The following is a 10,814-nucleotide window of genomic DNA, read 5'->3' on the forward strand; positions in this document are numbered from 1 at the left end:
TAACATACAAAAAATAAAAATCAGTGTTTTGCCCAGCAGAAGTAAAATCCTGCGTGTGTGAAATCCAGCTGTGTGAAATCCAAATGACAGCCAGCCTCACTTATTCATTATGCATGTATGCAGATCTGTTGCATTTAATCAGGTCATAATTATCCAACAATGCATATGAAACAGCAAATGTGTCTGACCCTGATCTAGAATAGAATAATTATTCTGAATACAATGGCATGCAGTCACAGCTAAATAATGCACTAATACCCCAGTAAGAGATGAATATGTTTACATAAAGCATGTATTTACTACAATTATGCTGAATATAACCTACTTGACATCTAAACTAGTGGCCACAATCCTGGTATCAGCAAACAGAACAGACCAGACACTCTGATGACTACTACTATATATCCTGAATCAGACAAATCCAGGAGCTCATAAATTACCAGCCAGCTAAAGGTCAGAGATTGAATGAATATGATCTGACACTCTTAAAGGAATAGTTCAACCAAAAATACTCATTCACATCACTCACCAACAGATCCTCTGCAGTGAACGGGTGCCGTCAGAATGAGAGTCTAAACAGCTGATAAAACATCACAATAATCCACAAGTAATCCACACCACTCCAGTCCATCAATTAACATTTTAAAAAGCCAAAACCCGCATGTATGTAAGAAACAAATCCATCATTCAGATGTTTACTAATGCTTCTGATCAAATTATGAGTCCATAATCTATAATAATGCTTCCTCCAGTGAAAAAGTCCATCTCATGTTGTATCTCACATCAAAGTCCACCCACGTTTGTTTGGCTTGTAAACGATGCTTGATCGGTGCATATTTCTCTCCCGATTCAGATGAGACAACTTTTTTCACAACAGGCAATATTATAGAAACTACAGAAGCAACGGTTTGAACTTAAAAATGCCTTAATAATGGATTTGTTTCTTTAAAAAAATGCAGGAGTGGTGTGGATTACTTGTGAATTATTGTGATGTTTTCACCAGCTGTTTGGACTCACATTCTGACGGCACCTATTCACCACAGAGGATCCATTGGTAAGCAAGCTAAATTTCTCCAAATTTGATCCCATGCAGAAATTTCTCTCAATCTTGAATAGCCTGAGGGTTGAATACGTTTTCAGCAATTTTATTTCTTTTGGGTGAACTAAATACATAGAAATAATCAGTATTGTATCAGTTGAAAAATAGGAAGGCCTAAAAATCGGTCAGTAGCTACTGTAAATGCAGGCCAGCTGTGTGTCTCTGCTGATGAAGAGGGTTGAAGCAGCAGGGGAAAATCAGGTCTATTTAACTCCATGCAGGCATATGTGTGCATTTGCGGCCCAGCCCGCGTCTGATGCAACCACTGGAGATCGATATGATATGAAACCGGTAATACTGTCCAGAACCGGTCAGCAGGAATACAGTTCCGAGACTGCAAGCACTCTCCTGATCATGAGGATATTTTTATAGACAGACCGACAGATCCCAGATCAGCTAATCACTAACACTAACACATCCGACAGTTTATTCTCCAAAAATGATAACAATACGTTCCCTATTATGGCTTGAGACTTTTAAAACAGCAACAATAAAAGCAAAACACACAGAGTGATCAGCCGGATCTGAGCTGTCATCGGGTTCAATCAGAACGCCAGACATCTGACATCTGTATATGATCAAAGCGCCGCCGCCGCCAGATCAAACCGATACATTCTATCAACAACAAGATACAAAGTTGCGGACCGCAGCTGGTGTAAAGTGTTACAATGTATCACAGACGTTCCATCCGGCCGCGCGCTGTTACTACAGGCTGCTGCGCTGGATACGCCACAGTAAACACCCCAAACCGGCGAGACCTTCGGATCTGCGGCTAAACACACACAAATACTCACCCGAGATCTGCGATCGGGCCTGCGGGGATCGCCGGGTGTCCTCCGGGGTTAAATCCGCCCGGTCATGAGTGTTTCCCGCGGACAGAGACGTGTCCGGGAGGGAGAGATTAGCCTGCGTCCCTCTCTCTCTCACACACACACACACGCTCGCCCTCACAGGGATGAGAATGCAGGAATGTGACGTTTAGTCCGGTTTGCTGACAGAACACGCGCACGTGGCAACCGGGGATTGTGGGAATTTGAGTTCAAAGAGAATGGCTATTTCTAAGGAATATCTTGTAGAATGCTTATTCTATGGTATTCATTATGGTATTCTATGATTCTATGGTATCTTATCTTATTGTTAAATTAAAATTAAATTACATTTTATTTTATTTTATTTTTCAGTTTCAGTTTTCAGTATTTTGTTATTGTACTGATGCTTTGGAAAAATTGTGAAAAAAAAAAAAAGTTATGCCAATGAACTAATAAATAATATAAAATAAAATCTATCTATCTATCTATCTATCTATCTATCTATCTATCTATCTATCTATCGATAATTCCATATTTAAAAATTTTCAAAAATCATGTTTTCTTAAATGTTATCATGTTTTATTGTTTTATTGATGCATTGGAAATGCTGTTAAAGTACTTACATAAAAAATGAAATAAATAAAATGTATAAATAAATGCATTTTATTACATTTATTTAATTTTTTTAGTAATTAACCTGTGAATGATACCTAAAAACAGTTTGTTTGTTACTGTCCTTATTTTATTTTATTTTATTGATACACTGGAAATGCTGTTAAAGTATTTACTTTTTATACATTTTATTTATTTTATTTTTTAAAAGTAAGTAACCTGTGAATAATCCCTAACTAAAAAAAAACTGTTTGTTTGTTATTCTATTTTATTTTATTTGTGCTTTGTAAATATTGTTTGTAAATAGATCATGCCAATACTTAAATACTTAAAAAGTATTTCATATAATAAAATGTAAATTATGTGAATGATGTCTAACATAAAAAGAAAACTGTTTTTTTTTTTAATTGACAGAAGAAGAAGAAAAAATTATGTTTTGAAAAAAAATTACGTTTTAAAATAAAATTGCCATTTATTTATCAAACCGGCAGTCTAGCTAAACAAAAATGTTCCAAAAGTACCATTGTACATTACTTTTTTGGTGTGTCATGGTTTTCTTTCTCTTACGAAAAATATCATGGTATTTTAATATATACCATAGTACTAAAATTCATTTACCATAGTATTTACATGATACTCTAAAGTATTTCCAAGAACACCAAAGTTTATCAAGATTAATTAGTATTATATTAATAGAGTATCAGAATCAGAATCAGAATTAGCTTTATTCACAAGGTGTGCGCAAACACACAAGGAATTTGTTGTGTTTTTTAAGGTGCTCCTGGTACGTACATGCTTACATACATATCTGACATGAGAACGGAAAAACATTTAAATAAAGACTTAAAATAAATAATAATGTGTATGAATCTGGAACAGAGGATTTATGTACAGATTTGTGCATGAATTACTCTCTATATAACTGTATAAATATGGAGATGTGCATATGTATTTACATAATACTAAAGATAGGGGCAATAATTTAAGATTAAGAATAAATTACAGAAATCAATTGCAGAAACAGGTAATGATTCAAATACCAAGTACCAGGGTACTCTAGTTTCCAAAGAGAAAACTAAGGTTTTTTTTTATACACAGAGCATATTCAGTTTCATAATAGCCCATATTAGATGGCATATAAAATGCATCAATGCAGCCAATCTCTTTCCTTGTTTTCTGATGCCCCCTAGTGGTCAGAAATCTGTTCTGCCACGTTCAGCTCTCTGTGGATCTATGTCTGTTCACTGTCGCCCTCTTGTGCAAGTTCAGAAAAAGACACATGGTTTTGTAACGCTTGGCAGTTGGGCTATTTAACTGGAAAATATATTTCTTTTGATTTATAACGAAGACATAACCTCACTATAGACGTAGCAAAAATCATATCTGAACATATTATTAGTTGGGTTGCATGTGAAGATTTTGTTTAGGGTTTGGCAGTGTATATGTAGCCTAAAATAATCAATATTTGTTATAGTTAACTTTCTTCCTGTCTACGGCCCTTTTGTGGTGCATCATTTAAAACTAAATCACGTTAGACATCATACTGATAAAAAAAAAGGATGTGGAGAATGCACTTACAATATTTACAATGGCAAGATCCTAGATTCATTTCCACAACGCATAACTTTCAAAACTGTTTTGACCACTTTTTAGGAAAAACGTTTCGTATTAAACAACATTACTAGGGTTGCCAGGTTTGCATAATAAAACTACCCCAATCAAAAGTATCCCGATATTCCAAATACCAAAACTCAAAATATGATATTGACATACCTAAAATACATGTTTTATAGTCTCTTATGCAAATTGAAAACTACTTTATTGAAACACAGCTCAAAAGCTCTCTAGTGGCCCTCCTTCACTTAATATATAGCAGTTTTGTCACTGGAAAAATATAAAATATTTCAATACAAGCATTTCAGTCAAGTGTGATTTAAGCAATATGTTAAACCCTTAACCCATGGCGGGAACAACCCGCGGCAACAGTTTAAAAGTAGAACAATTCCGCGGGAAAACCGCGAACTTGGCAACCCTGAACAGTACGAATCATTGTGCGGTACTTGAGTCCCTCACAGCCTCGTTTTCATTCCTGTCAGAAATTAAATATGGCGCTACCCTGACTATTATGTATTCTGAGAAGATTTAAAAAGACAAGTGAAGAGTCGCTTCCCTCTACATGCCAAAAACACATGTTCACACGCACACACACACAATTATCACTTTGTTTGTGAAGGTCATCGCATGTGATGTCCTTCTTCGACACCTTTCAGTCGCTTGGCCATTTTGGCGAGAACTGTTTTCATCAATAACAGCACTGCCAAGCTCAAGTCTTACACACACACACACACACACACACACACACACACACTGACACTCAGAAGTCTCCTGAAGTTCCACACTCTCCAGATGGCAATAACACTTTAGCTGTCGCTGTCAGAGACTAATTAATCTTCCTGGTGTGATCCATCTTCCTGCAGACTGCAGACTCTTCCTCCATCCTCTCTATCACTCCATCTCTCGCCCGGCCTGGACAGCCTGTCACCAGCGCAGGCCTCCACACACGCCGGCCCCCGTTCTGTGAGAGCACCTCAAAATCTCCATTTCCTCCTGAGAGACTCCACCATGCCAAATATCAGCAGCATCGAGACAGTTCTGCTAGTTTAAGTTTGTTGCTTGGTTGTTACTCACTATTACCCATTGTCCTCTTTTCATTCATTTACTATCTGCTGCATGACAATTATAAAAACACTTCATTTGCCATTGCAGCCAAAACGTCTGATAAAAATAAACGAACACTGCAATAAACCAGTGTTGTTTTAGTATCGCTGATATACCATTACACCTTTTTGTTAATATCTATTTTAGTTTTTAGCATTTTGATGCCTTTTTATGTGTCTATTGCATATTTTTTTATTTAGTTTTTGTTATTTTAGTATACTTTGACTTAAATTAAAGAAAATGAGAAATGTTGTCTTGTCTGCTAGCTGAAATAAAACGTTTTTTTAGATTTAATTTTATTTCAGCGAATTTCTTATTTAATGTCATGCAATGAATTTTGTTTGTATTTAGTTTAGTTAATAATAACCCTTTAATAAACAACAGTAAAGCTTAACAAACATTGTAATAAACATGTTTATTGTAATAATAAACAAATTTTAGTATCATTGATAGTTTTTGTTAATAGTTTTAATCAGATTTTATTTTTATATTTTCACTTTAATTTTGTTGTGTTTTTAGCATTTTTGTGTCTATTCCTTTTTTTAGTTTTAGTTATTTTAGTACTTTGACTTAAATTAAACAAAATGAGAAATGTTGTCTTGTCTACTAGCTGAAATAAAATGTTTTATTTATTATAGATTTTATGATTTTATTTTTATATTTTCACTTTAATTTTGTGTTTTTAGCATTTGTATGTGTCTATTCCTTTTTTTAGATTTAGTTATTTTAGTACATTGACTTGAGAAAATGAGAAATGTTTTGTCTGCTAGCTGAAATAAAACTAATATATATATATATATATACTAATATATATATATATATATATATATATAGTAATATATATATATATATATATATATATATATAATATATATAATATATAATATATAATATATATATATATTATATATTATATATTGATTTAGTGAATTTTTATTTCATTTCAGGCAATGAATTTTGTATTGTTTTAGTTTAGTTAAAACTTAACAAATGTTATAATAAGCCAGTGTTATTTCAGTATCATTGATATATTCGTTTTTGTTAATAGTTTTAATTAGATTTTATTTTTATATTTTTTGTTTTCCCTTATTTTACATGACTATTTTTGTTTTAATTTTATTTCGTTTTAGTTATGTTCTAAAAAAAAAAAAGGAGAAAGGTCACTTTGGCAACCAGCATAAATAATAAAAAAATTCTTTCTATTTTATTTTATTTTATTTCAGTTAACATTTATTTGTTTCAAGCAATGAATTTTTTTTTTCAAGTTAATGATAATAACATTGCAGTGAACAACAATAAATATTAATTATAATGACATAATAAATAAAAATAATATAATTATAAATAAATACATATTAAAAACAAAAAGTGTTATTTTAGTATCACTGCAATACTACTAGAATTTTTTATTATTTTCAACAAGGTTTTATTTTCTGTTATTTTATTTTATTTTTTTATTTTATTTTATTTTATTTTTCTGTTTTCACTTTAATTTTAGTTATATTTAATTTTGTTATGTGTTTTTAGCCTTTATTATTGTTTTCATTTGTTTAATTTTATTCAGACCAAAATGAGAAATGTTGCCTTACCAACTAACTAAAATAAAATAAGCTTACATTTTTTTTATTTTATTTCAATGTATTTCATCTCCATTCATTTTTATTTAATTTCAAGCAAAACATTTTTTTTTTTTTTTTTTTTTTGTTTTATGAAAAAACCCTGCAATAAACATCAATAAAAGTGAAATAGAATCAGATAAATAAAACACTGCAAACCACTACTTGAAAGAAATGTTATATTAATTTATGATTTTACAGCAAACAATTGTCTCTTACAAAAAAGTAGCAATATAGCAACTGTTGCGACTTGCAATATTATAATATCAGATGGTATGACCATAGTATTTTTTAAACACCATAGACAATATTAAGACATAAAAATGGTATTGTATTAGACCATACCTGTACCATTAAAATTTTCTTTTACTAAGGTGTTATTGGATGTTCCATATGTGATTTCTAAACATGAAATGACACTATCATCCTTCGCTCTAAGGTGCAGCTGAGATCTGATGTGGCTCAGAGCCCGACTGTTTTATATCTGCCATCTGAACACTGGGTTTGTTTCGGTGATTCAACACACTTTATTGTAATAGTCTGTCATTAGATGGTGAGTCACGCGGGCGTCGTGCCAGCCTGTGTGTGGGCAGTGGGCTCGGGCGGCACAATTTGTTGACTGTTTATTTGTCATGAACCTTTGCGTGTGTCCCGTTCAGCTGTGACACACAAACACACACATTCCCACACAATACGACCACTACATGTGTGATCTGGGTCAGTCCTCTTGATTTCATATTTTGGATACAATATTACACTGAATGTTTTTAAAGATGAAAATCACAGCTTGTTTTATCAGTGAACAAAAGGTTGAATTTAACCGTTTGAGTGGGTGTTTTTCAGCATTATTTATTATTCAGCATTATTTATTAATCAATTATTGAGAACAAAACAAAATTGTTCTCAGGAATTTTGTTTTAAATAGTGTTTCATTTTACCTAATATCACTTTCTATCATGTTAATCGTTAGTAAAACATCTTTCACCAACAAAAGCCAGTATTAGTAATGAATTTGATGGATTTTGTGATGTTTTGTGGTTTTAGTTTTTATGACTAGAACATTCCATCCTGTTTGGTAAAGTTTGAAAAAAAAAAAAAAAAATTCAAATTTTTGTTGTTTTAAAATGAGAAATGTTTCCTTGGCTACTAGCTAAAATATTTTTATACTTTATTTTATTTCAGTTATGTTTATGTTTATATAATTTTAGGAAATTATTTTTTATGGTTTTAGTTTCATAACCATTTTATAATCATTTATTTATAAAATGTTATAAATTCAAATGTACATATAAAGCGCATATACACGTAAATACTGTACATATAAACAAGAAACTATATCTAACAACTTTAGTTTTTAATTCCATCCTTTCATGTCACCATCTAAATAACTGAATAATTTTCAATAAACTTTAAGTCTGTTATATGCCATTAAATAATTATACTTAAATTAAGTAATAAGTTGTTTTTCGAAGGTTTTGTGTTTTCAGTTTTTATGACTAGAACATTCCATCCTGTTTGGTTAAGTCTGATAATATTAAAAAAAAATTACAATAAAATAAAATAATAAATTCAATTCAGTTTTTGTTGTTTTAAAATGAGAAATCTTGCCTTGGCTACTAGCTAAAATAAAATACATTTATTATTTATTTTATTTCAGTTATGTTTATTTAATTTTAGGAATTTTTTTTATGGTTTTAGTTTCAAAACCATTTTAAAATAATTTATTTATTTATAAAATGTTATAAATTAAAATTTACATATAAAGCACATATACATGTAAATACTGTACATATAAACAAGAAACTATCTTTTAAAAAGTGAGAAATAAGAGAATAAAAGTAAATAAAATGAAAACGTAAGGTAACTTTACCTCTTTTTCCATCCTGTTTTTTTCATGATGCATATAAAGTACATATAATTACATATTAAGCATTTTAAAACTGACAGATATTGTATGAAAAAATAAGAAATAAAAGAGAATTATAATATTTAAAAAGAAAAAAAAAGAAATTACTTTCATAAAATACTTTCATCCTTTCATGTCACGATCTAAATAACTGAAAAACATTCAGTAAACTTGAAGTCTGCTTTATGCCATTATATACTTAAATTATATCATAAGTGTGTTTTTAAAGGTTACAGAGTTCAAATAACAGGAATGACCCATCCGTTATTCCATATTTCCGCGCATCACCCAAAACGGTCCCACTTTCCAGACACAACACAAGTGGGTTGATGTAAAGACTGTTTTGCGTTTGTTTTTCTCTGTGAATACTGTAGCTCTGTCCAGAGCGAGCGAGCAGAGCCAGCGGAGGGTATGCAAGGCAGTAATTAGCGAGGGAGAGCCGGCGTGATGATATTTCTGTGAGGCTGTGGCCTGCGTTTAAAAACTGAAACGTGGAATTATGCAGGACGGCCACCTCCCTTCCTTCTGCTGCACGGCCCCGTCCCAAACATAAACAACATCAGGCCCTGCGTTCAGCCACCTCCACACCTGCTCATGACAACATCACTCGCTTATCTGCAGATCTGAATGACGTCCAGATGAACTGTCAGCAGGGTTGCCAGGTTTGCACAACAAAACTAATCCAATGGCCAATCAAAAGAAACCTGATGACCATATCCCAAATATCAAAACTCAAAATAAAATTTATTTTTTAGATTTTCCCATAAAATTTATATTTTCCAGTCACTGTTATGTAAATTAAAAACCATTATATGGTAGTTATCATAAACACAGCTCAAAGGCTCCCAACCAATGGCCTAAATCATGTGTCTTGTTGAGGAGAAGTGTGTGGATACAGTAAGAAAACACCCAAAACACCCTAGCAACTACCTAGCAACAGCATAGCAACACTCAGAATGCCATTTAGAATGGCTTAGCAACGACTTGGAAGCCAGCCTTCCTAGACACCACATAGCAACATTCTAAAAACACAACAAACACCTTAGCAACTGCATAGCAACGCCCTGGAAACCACCCAGAGCTCCCTAGTAGCTCACTAATTACAACACAGCAATGGGATAAAAATGGTCAGAACAGCTTTGCAACTGCATGGCAACTTCCTGAAAGTAACCTAGAACACCCTAGCAGCTCCCTACAAAGCAATGAGATAAAAACACTCCAAACACCTTAGCAACTGCAAGGCAATGCCCTGGAAACCACCCAGAATTACTTAGCAGCTCTCTAGAAACCACATGGCATCATGTTAAAAATACTCCAAACGCCTTAGAAACTGCATAGCAACCATAGCAACTCCCTAGCATCCACATAGCTATATGATAAAACATTTAGAACACCTTAGCAACTACATAGCAACAGTCAGAACACCCTAGCAACTCCCTAGAATCCACATAGCTATGTGGTGAAACACTCAGAACACATGAGAAACTGCATAGCAACTCCCTAGAAACCACATGGGAACATGCTAAAAAATACTCTGAACACCTTAGCATCTGCAAAGCAAGACCCTAGTAACGCCATGGAATCGACATAACTATGTGATAAAACATAGGAACGAATAACAACGCTCTGGAAGCCACCCAGAACACCCTAGCAACTCCCTAGAAACAACATGGCAACATGATAAAAATACTCTGAACACCTTAGAAACTGCAAAGCAACACCCTAGAACCGCCCCAGAAACCACATAGCTATGTAATAAAACATAGCAACGCATAGCAACATTCTGGAAGCCACCCAGAACACCCTAGCAACTCCCTAGAAACCACATAGCAACATGATAAAAATACTCCGAACACCCTAGAACTGCCCCAGAAACCACATAGCTATGTGATAAAACATAGCAACACATACCAACATTCTGGAAGCCACCCAGAACACCCTAGCAACTCCCTAGAAACCACATAGCAACATGATAAAAATACTCCGAACACCCTAGAACCGCCCCAGAAACCACATAGCTATGTGATAAAACATAGCAACGCATAGCAACATTC

At 33.2% G+C, this 10,814-nt stretch overlaps 1 protein-coding gene across 2 annotated transcripts in view; it reads right to left on the bottom strand.

Moving 5' to 3' along the window:
• ctif (CBP80/20-dependent translation initiation factor) overlaps positions 1-2,053 on the bottom strand; it is an 82,421-nt gene extending 80,368 nt beyond the window's left edge. For both annotated transcript variants that reach the window (XM_051093307.1, XM_051093306.1), the window contains exon 1: positions 1,894-2,053. The gene's annotated coding sequence lies outside the window, so the exon portion shown is untranslated. The remainder of the gene's footprint in view (positions 1-1,893) is intronic.
• Positions 2,054-10,814: the final 8,761 nt, after the last annotated feature.

This window comes from Labeo rohita, chromosome 21, assembly GCF_022985175.1.
Source record: "Labeo rohita strain BAU-BD-2019 chromosome 21, IGBB_LRoh.1.0, whole genome shotgun sequence".
Lineage (NCBI taxonomy): Eukaryota > Metazoa > Chordata > Actinopteri > Cypriniformes > Cyprinidae > Labeo > Labeo rohita.